The sequence below is a fragment of the Herpailurus yagouaroundi genome, unplaced genomic scaffold (genome assembly GCF_014898765.1).
Source record: "Herpailurus yagouaroundi ecotype Mexico unplaced genomic scaffold, PumYag 162, whole genome shotgun sequence".
Taxonomy (NCBI): domain Eukaryota; kingdom Metazoa; phylum Chordata; class Mammalia; order Carnivora; family Felidae; genus Herpailurus; species Herpailurus yagouaroundi.
Window position 1 is genome coordinate 27,272,426 of NW_024412403.1, and position 14,677 is coordinate 27,287,102.

At 36.0% G+C, this 14,677-nt stretch overlaps 1 long non-coding RNA gene across 1 annotated transcript in view; it reads right to left on the minus strand.

The window, feature by feature from the left end:
* Positions 1-12,237: 12,237 nt before the first annotated feature.
* Positions 12,238-14,677, minus strand: part of LOC121036070 (uncharacterized) — a 384,864-nt gene continuing 382,424 nt past the window's right edge. The window contains exon 7 of the long non-coding RNA XR_005793219.1: positions 12,238-13,724. This is a non-coding gene — a long non-coding RNA (uncharacterized LOC121036070). The remainder of the gene's footprint in view (positions 13,725-14,677) is intronic.

Genomic DNA, 14,677 nt, shown 5'->3' on the forward strand with positions numbered 1-14,677 from the left:
CACCAATAAAACAGCCACAGCAAGTAGGGGAGATGGAGGATGGTGTCTGTGGGGAAGAGGCTTTCCAAAGACCATTAAACCTAAAATCTAAGGAGTAATGATGGGATAAACCAATGCAGCAGAAAGTAAAATGTGGGTCTCTAGTAAGTTAACACGTTTTGGCTTTTTTTTAAGTAGCAGGTATGCCAAAAGGAAAAATAAATAAATAACATGAAGCATTTTATAAAGTTTTTGGAAAATGAAATGAAAAGTATATGTAAAAAGTTTTAAAACCTACCCACAATTACATGAAATTCCCCAAAAAATTTGACATCTTTAAATTTTTTTTTCAACGTTTTTAATTATTTTTGGGACAGAGAGAGACAGAGCATGAACGGGGGAGGGGCAGAGAGAGAGGGAGACACAGAATCGGAAACAGGCTCCAGGCTCTGAGCCATCAGCCCAGAGCCCGACGCGGGGCTCGAACTCACGGACCGCCAAGATCGTGACCTGGCTGAAGTCGGACGCTTAACCGACTGCGCCACCCAGGCGCCCCGACTTCTTTAAATATATTCCTTTACCTGAGCCAAAAACTGGAATTCAGATTCTGCTAACTGGCAGATCTGAATCTTCACTAGGCTTGCAATATTTAGGAAGAGATTATGGGAAGGGGGAAATTATGATCGGAGGATTGAGTATTTTCTAGCATAGCAGATCAGAGTAGATTTAAAGAGATAGAAACTGTTTTTCTGTCAGAGTTTGGGTGTGGATTTGAGAGAAAGACTAGCTTATGGGTACTATATTCTCTGCTGACATTCAAACTGTAGTGTGTATGGAATTTTGTAACTTATGTAATTCAGGAATAACCAGGTAAAAATTTAATGGAAAGAAATGATTTAGATTTGCACAAAAATATACAATTGTAAGAAAAATACTAAGGACATATTTATGGGACCTATAAGAAAACTTGAATACATGGAGAGACACAGTAAGGTCAAATACTAGAGACTGGTCACCTGAATGATCTACATATGGCTGAGATAAATGGGAGTATTGGTATTACCAAGTATTATTTTAATACTCTATTCAAATTATATTTGCTTGTACAATAGTCCCCCACTTATCTGCAGGTTTGCTTTCTGCAGTTTCAGTTACCCACAGTCTGGAAGCTGTGATCCTCCTGTCATATCCTCAGAAGGTCAATAGTAGCCTAATGCTAGGTCACAATGCCCACAGCATTCGTCTCACTTCATCTCATCACACAGGCATATTATCAACTCACATTATCACAAGAAGTCTGAGTATAGTACAATAAGATCTTCTGAGAGACAGCGGGAGAGACCACATTCACATAACTTTTATTACAATATATTGTGATAATTATTCCAAAATTTTATTTATTTACCTTTATTTATTTTTGATAGGAAGAGAGAGACAAAGCACAAGTGGGGGAGGGGCAGAGAGAGGGAGACACAGAATCTGAAACAGGCTCCAGGCTCCGAGCTGTCAGCACAGAGCCCGGGCGGGGCTCGAACTCACGAATCGCGAGATCATGACCTGAGCCGAAGTCGGCCGCTTAACCGACTGAGCCACCCAGGCGCCCCTAATGCTATAATTATTCTATTTCATTATTAGTTATTGCTGTTAATCTCTTATAGTGCCTAATTTATAAGTTAAACTTCATCATGGATATATATGCATAGGAGAAAATATAATAAATATAGGGTTTAGTACTATTGGTGGTTTCAGGTGTCCACTGGGGGGGTCTTGGAACCACAGATAAGGACACTACAGTATTTCACCAAGAAAATTGCAATTATCTTTGTAAACAAGATTACCCTCTATGTTTTTTCATTTCTTATTTTTTAATTCTCTTTCTTGTTTCTATTTTTTTTTTTTTGCTTTTTGCTCTTTACATAAAATTAAAGATACTTTTCCTTAAAAGTTGATTTAGTGCATGATTTGCTTCTTGATATTACATTTCTCCAATTAAATGACATTTATATTGCTGCTGTCTCTAAGTTTTGTCTTTGATTTATTGTCATCTACTTATGATCTTGAGATAAAGACTTGATTCACTTAAATTTATTTTTTTTTATGTGGTAAAGGCTAAAGCCTATGAATTTCGTACTTTACCTATGTTAACATGTGGTGCTGCAATGTGAGATTTCTAAACAGTCTATGATTATGGTTTTATTTTCCAATTTGTCCCAACAGTTATTTAAGCCAATGGTTTATTTAATGTCACTTTTGTTTTAATGTTTATTTTTTAATATTTTAGAGATTTTTTTTAAAAAATGAATATTTTAGTACTATTAAATTGTGACCATATGCGGTTTACATAATTTCTATTATTTATCACTTAGTTGCTCTTGAATAATACTGTTCTATTTTGCTAAATAAACCATAGATGCCTGCAAAACGTGTAGTGTCTGTTTGTAGGGTATAAGTACTTATATATATCAATTATTAACTTTTTGTCTTCTTGACTTTAATTATTTAAATTATGTAACTCTTCTCTAGTGATTTGGTAGTTACACATCATGTTTAAAGTTAATACGTGTTTATATTTCCCCTTAAAATATCTCCATGCGTTCTTTTTACCTCATACTTGAGTCATTATCAAAGCCAAGAATGAAACAGTAGAGTTGACTCCTCCCAGTTAAGATGAAAATCATGGTACATTTTTCCTTTATAATCCTCCTACTCCTCCTTCCCTCTCCCATGGCCATATTCCCTAATTTCTGTCAACATAAGCCACATTTTAATACCAACTGATGATGTTGACTTTTTAAAAAACACTGAAGTCTCATATTTTGCCAACAGTTTTCACATTTGCATTCAGTTTTCCAAGCATTTTACCAATGGTTATATAAGTTTACCTTTACTTTCATTCATTGCTGTGTTCCTGTCCCGGCACAATGGCTGGCACATCAAATGTTCTCAGGAATTCTGGTTAAGGAACCAATGCAGTAGAACAAGAGAGAGAAGATAAGAACCTGACCAAGTGAGACGTAAACTCCCATAATAAGTGTTTCTGTAAGTGCAAGTTACCATAAACACTTCACGACCAAGATTATGATACATCCATAAAGCAGATTTTACTTTGATAGTCCCAGCTCTGCCACAGTCACGGTCACAAACACACACATGCACACAAATCCATTCTAATGGGAATGAACACTTTACCATTTCCCATGTGCTAATACTCTTGGAAATGTGTGGTACTGACACTGACTTCATTGTTATTAGCCCTTCTAATGGATTCACCTGTAAATAACTGTAAACATTGGTCCCAAACTCAGCTGCACATTGTAATCACATGGGAGGATTCTTAAGCACTCCTAATGACCTAGCTACTCACCAGACCAATTAACTCCAAATCACTCTGGTTGAGACCCTGGCATCAGTACTTTCTAAAGCCCCTCATCTGACTACAGGGTACAGCCAGGAATAAGAGCATGGGAGTAGTCAGTAAAGTCTGAACCCTCAGTCTAATTTTGCCTGTGGATATAACACAACATAAGAGCTTTTTGGGGTACTTAAAAATTGATCCTGGAAGACAGAGCTCCCTTTAGGACTATGACAACCATATCAAAGTGATGAAAAGCACTTGCTTTCATTGCAATAACTATTTCATCATTTTAACATGCAGATGAATGGAGCATCCAGCTTTGTTTGGTGGGGGGGGGGGGGGGTGCGGCAGTGAGAGCAGAGATAACAAGAGAATCCAGAATTTGACGGACAGCTCAGCTAAAATCTACACTGAAACAACAGAATGTAATCCAATTTTTCAATATTAAGAACTGTTTCATAAATTTGGTTTGGGATCTCTTCCACAAGAACATTTGAAGTTATTGTCCTAATACTGAGGTCTTATAATATTTTTCTGACTGCCACATAGATATTGCCTTATTTTATGGAGACTCAGGCATTTCAATTCAGAATATAAACCAGATTATCTAATTTTGAAACCTACATGCATAGAGTCAAGAAAATACTCTGTCTGGGAATGCCCTTTGATCATTGTTACCATAACAATTATAATGCTTGACTTGAGAAAAAACAGATTTTTTTTTATAAAAAAAAAAAAAGGAAAACAAAACTCATATGCAAACTTTGGGTGGCATTTTATTGTACACATCTTCCTAAACACACTTTTAGGTAATAAATTAACAAAACCAGTCAAACTATACCTGATATTACTTTACAAATGAAAGGAATCAACCAGTTGTTTTATACATGATAACAATATTCATTCAATTGCTAATTTTTAATTTAAAGTTTATTTGAGGGCTTCAATTTATTATTTTTTCTTTCAGGTTTATTGAGGTATAATTGGCAAATAAAACTGTATATATTTAAGGTGTACAATATGATGATTGATATACATTATAAAATGATAACCATAATCAGGTTAACATATCCATTACCTCACATATTTCCTGTTTTGTGTGTATGTGCGTGATGAAAACACTTGAGATCTATACTCATTAAATTTCATGTGTATGATCCAGTATTATTAACTATGGTCACCATGCTGCACATTAGAATCAATCAATTTAGTAGTTAACTCAGACCTCTTATGAAAGAGATAATATCTACAGATAAGAAAGCTAAATTAGCTTCACAGAGCTAAAACTCATTATTTTTGGCTTCTTCCCCGCTAGGTAGTATCTATTCGTTTTGTCGTGTGGTTGTTTTTAAATATGTTGTTAAAAATATGCCCAATGCACTTGTCAGGCAGATAGCCTTAATTATATTTTAAAGGCAGCTTTCTTCATAATAGAATCTGGATTTCTGAAGATAACTTGATTGAAAAATATCAAGCAGAGTATGGGATATATGGACTTTAATTGTATAGAAAAATAATCCAGATGATAATATGACTTAAGTGTCCTTTATAGTGATTTTCACATAGTCCTGTAGTCTTCAAAGAGCACCTGGACCAGAGCATCAGCATCACTTGGAATTATAGAAATGCAAATTCTCAGATTCCACCCAGTCCTACTGAATCAGAAACTCTGAGGTTGGGGCCAGCAATCTGTTTTAACTAGCTCTCTTAGGGCACTTGGGTGGCTAAGTTAAGCATAAGACTCTTGATTTTGGCTCAGGTCATGATCTCATGGTTGTGAGATCAAGCCCTGCATCTGGCTCTGAGCTGGCAGTGCAAAGCGTGCTTGGGATTCTCTCTCTCCCTCGCTCTATGCCCCTTCCCCGCTTGTGCTCTTTCCCCCCTCACTCTTCTCTCAAAAGAAATTAACATTAAAAAAGCACCCTCTCTGTGATTCTGTTACACTCTGAAGTTTGAAGATCACTGATATGACAAAAGTCCCCCCCAAATAGGTAATAAAACAAACACACACACACACAAAACCCTATGACACTTCTCTGCCTTTTTGTTTTATTTTGTTTAGAAAACAATTTGTCTGCATTAAAAGATGATATTCGCCCAGGAAGTCCATTTTTATCTTCAGTAGAATTAATCAGGGTAATATCATTCTATTATATTTTTCCATTACATGTCAAAGATTCATGATGGGTTTTCAACATCTTTCAAAGTACACTTAAATTATCATTAATTCCTCACATTTGCTTTCAAAAATTCTTTCAAGCGGCAGAGTGTTAGATTTCACGTGTGCTTTACTTACCTCATTGAGATAATGTTACTATAATGATCTCACTTATATGTTGCATAATTAGATCTAATATCCCTCTAATGAGATACACCATGTTATTTTGAACCAGCTGCTTTATCATGGATAGCAAAGGACACTCTACACTAAATTTTCCAAGATATTCAAGAATAATGTTAAGTGGTCATTTCATACCAATTATTCTTCCTCCTTTCTTTAAGAATCTGTTTCTGGATAGATAGTAACGTTCACAATTACTCAAAGACTAAAGGAGTCTGCTGGTTTTGGCATGAGACATAGTATATAACAATTATTTGCTGGGATAACAAAAACTTTCAGTTACCAAGAAAAAGCAGTTACTCAGAAGATAGACCTGGTTGCTCTAACATTCTTGCATTTATACATTTATGGCAGATATTAAATTCTTGTGATAGTATAGTTTAAGAAAGAACATTTTCCTTTGAAGAATATATTTATTTATTAGGAAAGAGCTACATGTTGGCTTAAGAATGTGGTAGTCATTTCTTTAGTAATTGCTTATGTATGTTCAATAAATATGAGCTGGAAATAAGTACATATATATGGTAGGAGCTTGCTTTACTGGTTATTCGCTCATATAAAAATACCTATGTGCATATTTAATATAGACAAGTGAATACACAGTAGACATATGTAGATACACAAAGTGAGCTGCATGGAGCATACCCACTAGTTTATATTCAACGGTATTCTCATCTCTGCTGAATGCAAACACATGACTATTTATCTAAATTGTATTTGCTTGTTAATGAAACCAGAGCGCGCAGCATTTTATGAAAGTGTGGTGAATTAATGGCTGAGATTACTTCACCTCCCTACAGCCTTCTGAGTCTCTCCAGAAGAGGAAATTAAGGGAGACAAACTGAACTGTGATGCTCGGGGACTCCCTTGATTCCGCCTGTCACCGTTATAAGCCAGCTCAAGGCCTCGGGGGAGTCTGCCTGCTCTAGCCTTCCTCAGCCAGCCAGACGGTGACGGCCCACTGCTTTTATTCATTACCCTAAGTGTAATGCACTAAATTTAACAAGTAACACACTCGGCGGGAATTTATTGGCCTCTTGCAGCATGATTGCAAGTTAGGATATGGATATGGATCCCAATTACTGGTGACACCAAGGTAAGACGAACAAAGCCTGTACATAATTATTAATCAAAGCTGATATTGTAAGGAAATGAAAATAAATAAATAAATAGCTCCATACTATTTGAAGCAAATGTTCCCAGGTTGAAAGAACTCTCCCTGGTTACACAATAGTAGTATTCCAATTAAATATAATAGCAATAATAAAATAGCAACATAGTGGCAAAGTGATCCTATAAAGCAACAATTTTCACATAAAAATAGTTGTGTGGAGCAGAGGTACAGTAGAGAAAAGGCTAACAAAGTCCAAACATAGACTTGTAATATGTAAATGAGTGGCAAATAAATGGTCATCTTTAAGGATTTAATATTTTAGTTAAATAAAATAATACATTTAACATTGTTATTCCAGATGATAGTTACATACAGCTAGCTCTATTAAAATAGGGTAGGAGAGGGGCGCCTGGGTGGCTCAGTCGGTTGGGCGGCCGACTTCGGCTCAGGTCATGATCTTGCGGTCCGTGAGTTCGAGCCCCGCGTCGGGCTCTGTGCTGACAGCTCAGAGCCTGGAGCCTGTTTCAGATTCTGTGTCTCCCTCTCTCTGACCCTCCCCCGTTCATGCTCTGTCTCTCTCTGTCTCAAAAATAAGTAAACGTTAAAAAAAAATTAAAAAAAAAATAGGGTAGGAGAAATGATTGTAAAAATGTAGGTGTCACGCTTTCATGTCTATAGCACAGGAGTTACCTGACTGTGAAAATTAAATATTGTTGGTGTATAGATAATTTGTGATGAATCTCAAAGTCCTTGCGTTGCAATAAGAAAATGAGAAAAGGAGCTAGAATTTTCACTCACTTTGGGCAAGGGTTTGTTGTTGTCATTGCTTGTTTCATTTATAAAGGCCATAGTAACACAATAACTGTAAAGGCATAGGAAAGAGAGGACATGATTTTATTTTACCAGACTGTATATGAATAAAAAGTGTTGAAAAATATAAGGAATATGAAAACAAAGGGAACATCACCTTCCCCATGATTAACCCAAATGGCCAACTTATTATTGAAATAAGAGGCAACATGCATCACTGGCAAAGGCTTGAACTCTCACATTACGAAGAATCATATCCTGGCTTTAATAATTACTAGTACTCTGACCTTGAGTCACTAATTTAATCTCTCTTAGCCTGTTTCCTCAAGTGTAAAATAGGGATGATTATAGTAGCTACCTGTGTAGTTATATTGATAATACAGCATTATATACTTCAAAGTTGCTAAGAAACCAGATTGAATGTTCTCACCACAAAAAAAGAAATGATAATTATGGGACATGCTGGTGGTGTTAGCTAATGCTATGGTGGTAATAATACTGCAATTTACAAATGTATCAAATCAACATGTTATACACTTTAAACTGACACAATGTTATATATCAATTATATCGCAAAATAGTTCTGGCAAATCAATATAGTTCTGAGCACAGAGTAAAAATTCAATAAATATTAGCAAATTTTTTGTTATTTAGTATTATTTTAATCTACTTGGTATTAAAAATCGCTAAACCAGGAAACAAATGGCATCGCAATCTTTTACACCCAGATATGCTTCAGTACAAGTTTGAGCTCAAATACTTTTCAATGGAAAGAAGGCGTATTTTATTTCACTGGTTAGTTTGGAGTTGAAAGTCATAATCTTATGGCAAAGTCTTGTCATGTAACTGTCTGGTTAAACAAAGTGCATTTCTGGTACTCAGCATGCTAAAGTATAGCAGTGGCCTAATGCCTGTGAGGGTGTATGGTAAAATTGAAGAAAACATGTGAAACTCAGCACATCCTGTACATCCTGGTACCATCCAAAAATGGAGATATTTTTTACTTAGCATCTGTATCTGGACACTTGTATTTAGTTATCATTGCAATTCCACTTAGAATTCATCAACATCCCCATTACTTAGGAAATGAAATGAAGGATGAAACATTAATTGGTCTTTTCAAGACCGTAGAATTAATGGCAAGAGCCTCACTCACCTTAGGTCAAAGTGACCCTAAGTCAGTGATCTTTACTATAGTAACCTCACTTTGTAGGTGAGAAGATAAAGGTCAATCACTGACAAAATATATTTGGGTGTGTGTGTGAAACAGGCATGTGCTGTTGGTAGTTGGTACACAGTTTTAAAACAGAGTGGGTAAATTAAAATCATCTATGCTATGCCACGGTTTTCTGTGACTTTCCTAAGAATGTCATGGAGCTTACTATTTAAGGACTAGGTATACTGAGAAAAAGGTATCTGCAGAGGCATTAAAAAGTACTTTTACCTTAATGTCACCTAAAAACACCTTAATGTTACCTTAATGTTACCTATAATGTCACTGACTGAGGGATTGGTCTTAATAGGGCCCATAATCCAAAGGAAGCAGTTAAGTAACATGAATTGTATCATAACAATTACACGATTGCTTGAACTGGATAACTGAACTAAAACTGTCACAGAGTACTTTCTCTCTCTATACATACACATATATATTTTAGTACTATTACTATTGAATTCAATCACTTTTCCAGAACAATTTTTACTCCACAATAGTAATCCACATGTACAAGTTGTTCATAGAACTTGCAGATAGAAACCTAGTCTTCTAAATCAGAGAAACATGAATAACATTGATTTTGAAATTTAAGGAAGAAGAAATTAAGTTAAATAATTAAAGTAAATCATGCTTCCATTGAATGCTTCCATTGAATGAAATTTTTCAACTGATGAATGGATAAAGAAGAGGTGATATATAAATATATATATATAAAATAGTAAAATAAATACACACACACACACACACACACACACACACACACACACACACACTGGAATATTACTTGGCCATAACAAAGAGTAAGTCAGTCAGAGGAAAAACAAATGCCATGACTTCACCGACATGTGGAATTTAAGAACTGAAACAAGCAATGGGGAGAAAAGAGAGAGAGAGAGAGAGAGAGAGAGAGAGAGAGAGAGAGAGAGAAGTAAACCAAGAAACAGACTCTTAACTCTAGAGAACAAACTGATGGTTACCAGAAGGGAGGTGGGTGGGGATGGGTAAAATAGGTGATTGCGATTAAGAAGTACACTTGCTGTGATGAGCACCAGGGGTGTTCTGTGAAAGAGCTGAATCAGTAAGTTGTACACCTGAAACTAACATTACATTGCATGGTAACTGAAGTTTAAAAACTTAAAAAACTTAAAAAAAAACACGACTCAAAAAAAGCAATTTATCCATTCCCTCATTCATTTAACAATGGTATACTCTCTCCTTTTTGCAAGTTCTATACTAGTACTAAGGATATAGTACTGAATAAGTTAGATAAGACCACTGCCCCTGCAATAGTGAAGTGAGATACAAAATAATCATAGAATTACAACTTTAATGAGGATGTTGACTGTGATGAGAGCCTATACAAGGATTTCAATCTGCTCTTGGGCAGGAGTCAGAAAGAGCTCATTAGGAAATAACTTCACCTGTGCTAACCCACTCAGTCCTCATATCAACCCAATGAGATCGGTATTGCTATAATTATCCCATTTACAGATAAAAAAACCGAGGGAAAAAGTATTAACTATCTTAAAAATCAGATACCCCATATGGGGTAGATCCAAGATCCAAACCCAGGCCATCTGGTTTGAGACTCTGCTTTCGACCACTGTGCTATGGACGTTCATGTACATCTGAGAGGGGTCATGAACACACTGCAGAGAGAACAGCACATGAGGAGAGCGTGAGATGAGGAACCGGTGCTCTACACAAGAGATGCACTGTTAAATAGAAATGTGAGCCACATATGTAATCTTAAATTTTCTAGTAGCCATGTTACAAAAAGTAAAAAGAAACAGGTGGATACAGAACCCTGGAAAAGTGATTTGGCAGTTTCTTATAAACTAAACATGCAAATACCATATGACCCAGCAGTTGTACTCAAGCATTTACCCCAGATACACGAAAACCCATATTCACACAAAAATCTGTACAGGAATGTTTATGGCAGTTTAATTCGTAGTAGCAGAAACGAGAACCATCCCAGGTGTCCTTCCACGGGTGAGTCGTTAAACAAAGTGTGGTACATCCCGCTCATGGGATGCTGTTTGGCAATAAAGAGGAATGAACTATTGAGGCAGACAGTGACTTAGATCAATCTTGAGGGGATTATGCTGAGGGACCAAAGCCAGTTCCCGAAGAATATGCCCTGAATGATTCCATTTACATAACACTTCTAACCTGAAAAAAGTATATAAATGGAGAATAGACTAGTGGTTGGTAAAGGCTGGGGCCCCGGGGAGGGATGTAGCATAGATATGCGGTGGGTGTAGTTACAAAAGAACAATACAATGGATCTTGGTGGTGAAGAAACTGTTTTGAATGTTGACATTGTGGTACCTATATATGTGACAAAGTTGAACAGATAAGCATGCACACACACACACACACACACACACACGAGTACAATTAAAACTAGAGAAATCTGAGTAAGATTGTATCTCTGTCAATATCCTGGTAGTCATACTGTGCTGATAAGACATTACCACTGGGAAAAACTAGATAAAGGGAACACAGGATTTCTCTGTATTATTTCTTACAACCACATGGGAATCTAGAATTATTTCTAAATAAAAACATTAATTAAAAGAAAGCAAAGGGATGAAGTTTATTTTATTCTACTTAACCCAGTATACCTGAAATGTTGTCATTTCAACATATTAAGCAATATAAAAGTATGGAGATATTTCACTTTTTTTCATACTGTCCAACTGAACTAGCCACATTCCAAGTTCTCAATAGTCGGATGTGGGGTATTGGCTACCATACTAGGCAGCACAAGTGTAGAGAGGAAAAAATAAGAAGCAAAGACAGAGGTTTAAGAGGTAGGCATGGGTCAGGTTACTGAGGTGCTACTTGCAGTAAAATCCAGTCTTTGCAGTGGCCTATGGAACCCGATGATATAGCAACCTCCTGCCTTCTCCTTCCCTCATTCTTCTCAGCCACACTTGCTCCTCCTATAAAATGCCAAGCATGCTCCAACCTTAGGAACCTTGCTCTTGCTGTCTACTCTGCCTGGAACCCTCACCCCAGAATATCTCTCTGACTTGTTACCACACGAAGATTCCTGTCTGCTCAGATGTCTGTCAGAAGGTGTTTCCTGACCGATTTACATAAAAGCAAATTCGACTATTCTCCAACACTCTCTATCACGCATTATACTGCTTTAATCTTCTTGATGGTACTTATACCACTGGACATTCTATATATTTACTTGTTTATTGTCAGTTTCCCACAGAGCCTGGAATAGTGCCTGGTGCACAGAATACATCCAATGAATATGTGCTGAATGAATTGTTTCATGAACAAATTAATTATGTTTAACTCTTTCGCTACTCACAAATGAACTGCCTGCCTTAAATAAAATCTATGTTTTCCTGGAATTCAAAAACTGATATAATAAATATCAGAAATTGGGTTAAGTCTACTGGATTTTTATTTTTTAATTTTTTTTAGTCTCTGAATTTTTAAAATGCAATGAATAGAAGCAATCTCTTTACATCCCTTAAAATCAACGAGATATTTTTATTACAAAGATTAAGCTTTTAGTTAAAAGTTTTTTAACATTGCCTCTTATTTTTAGAGAACTTATTTCTGATATAAGATAATTTGATTTATGATCTGTTCCTATGTTTATGATAAATTTATATATACCTTGTCATAAAATTCACTTTTCACCAAGTAAATACATTTATAAATTCTGAAAAATGGTATTCACTATTCCTAAAAGTGCTATCAAAGCCTGCTAGTACATTGGGCCTTTCAGACATATCACCTTCTTAGGGAAGCATTCTCTAATAATCCCAGTCAGACTTTCTTTTTCTCTTGCACTTCCATCACTGCATCCGATATGTACCTTAATTCAACACCTACTGCGGTCTACTTATATCAAAGATATTAATGAAAATGTTCTCATTCCAGGAAGGCTGAAACTGCCTTTTTCTAAGTTGCTAGCATAATGCTTTACACTTCTCAGTTGGATTTAGATAAATATTTGATAAATTGAATGAATTCTGTTTTGTTTTAATAATGTATGCATACATCTAGTCTAGAAGACTGGACAGGCAAACGTTGCCTAAGATAACCCCTCAAACACAAATTCATATCATCCAACATTTTTTCCAGACACGAACTAATATTTATTAAGGTCCTATGATACATTAAAGATTTTACATGTGATCTCACTTAGTTCCCATAATATATGGAATATTATTAACTCTCTATGAAAAAATGAAAGCTCAGAAAAGAATAAGTAGCATTCACAAGGTCTAATGGCTGTTAAATGTCAGGATTCTCTCTGTCTGTCTGACCCCTGACTCTAAAGTATTATTTCATACTTTACAGTAGTAATACTTCAATGTAGCTTGTAGTGACACAAGGTATATATTTTGTTATCAAAGTTACCCTAAGCCTGGACCCCAAAAGAGAACATTGGTAAATTAGGACTTATCTACAGAAATGCAACCAAGATATGTTTAGCTTCTAAAGCTATATTTCATGTCACATTAAGGAATCGGAGAATTTTACCCAAGAAAATAGTAAATGATATTGCATGGTGAGGAAATTGGCCTCATCCAAAAGAGGTGTGGCCATTTTTGTACATAGGTCCTGGGAGGTAACCTCTAAACCCTTGGGATTTTCCAAGTGACAGGCGTCTCTGTTTTTCATGGTGGACCCTCTGGAAAACCTGGTAAATCAATCGATCATGCTTATGCAATGAAGCCTCAATAAAAACTCTGGATGCTGAAGCTCACAAAAGCTTCCCCCTTGGCGTTACCACATGCGTATTGTCACAGATCAATACTAGAAGGGCAACAGGTCCTGGGAACAAGGACAGCTTCACATTTGGAACCCTCCAGACTCTGCGTTGTGTCTCTTCCTTTGGCTGACTTCTGGCATCATTTCCCTGTAACAGCTATAAGTAGAGTAGGTTTCAGTTAGTTCTAGGAGTCTTTCTAGTGAATTATCAAACCTGAGGATTGATTTGAGAAACCCTACACATACAGTTGATGTCAGAAGTAAGGGTGATCTGTGTGGACTCTTTAACTTTGTAGTTGTACCCTAACTCCTTGTAGTTGGGTTCAAAAATCTTGGGCAGACTTGGTGGTCTGGAAGACTATACCTTTAACTCTGTACACTAATAATAATACAATAAATTTAGAGATCTCTAAAAATGTATTATAACATATTAAACATTTGTTGGGGAGAAGGGAACGTAAACTGACCTCAAATATTCAAAGTATTAACATGTAGACATACCTGGTATTGCTCAGAGACAAAATTTGGCTCAATGTAAGAAAGAACTTTCTAAAAATTAGAGTTATCCAAATACATCATTAGCTTCCTATAAAAGTAGTATGCTCCCCACCTCTGAAAATATTAATTCCCAGTGTAGAATGCTATAAGCTAGATGTAGTGGTAAGGGATTCCAGCCTCCCAAGAGAGGGTGGATGATTTTTGAGGTATCTTCAGACTCTGAAATTCTGCTGTTTCGTGCTATTGCTTCCAAATAGCAACTAATGAAGCCACTCTTACATGTTTAATAGATCAAGGTATTCAATTTGACTCTTACAAAAATCTGTTAATTTTGTTTAGCTTAAAAATACCAGGGAAAAATGGGGTGCCCTCGGAGAGACCATTTCAATTTATGTAGTGCTGGCTCAAATTTTCCAATATACGTTTTTGTCATTATCCGGGGAAATGAAAGAATACTTACTTTCAGACATTGATAGAATGTTTACCTTCCCTGAAAAACCATTCTACAATGAATGTAAGAATTTTGATGATGTACCATAAGTATGTTGTTACAAATCAACCAATCACAGAAAAGTCTTTTAAAATGAATCATAAATGCATATAAGAAAATCT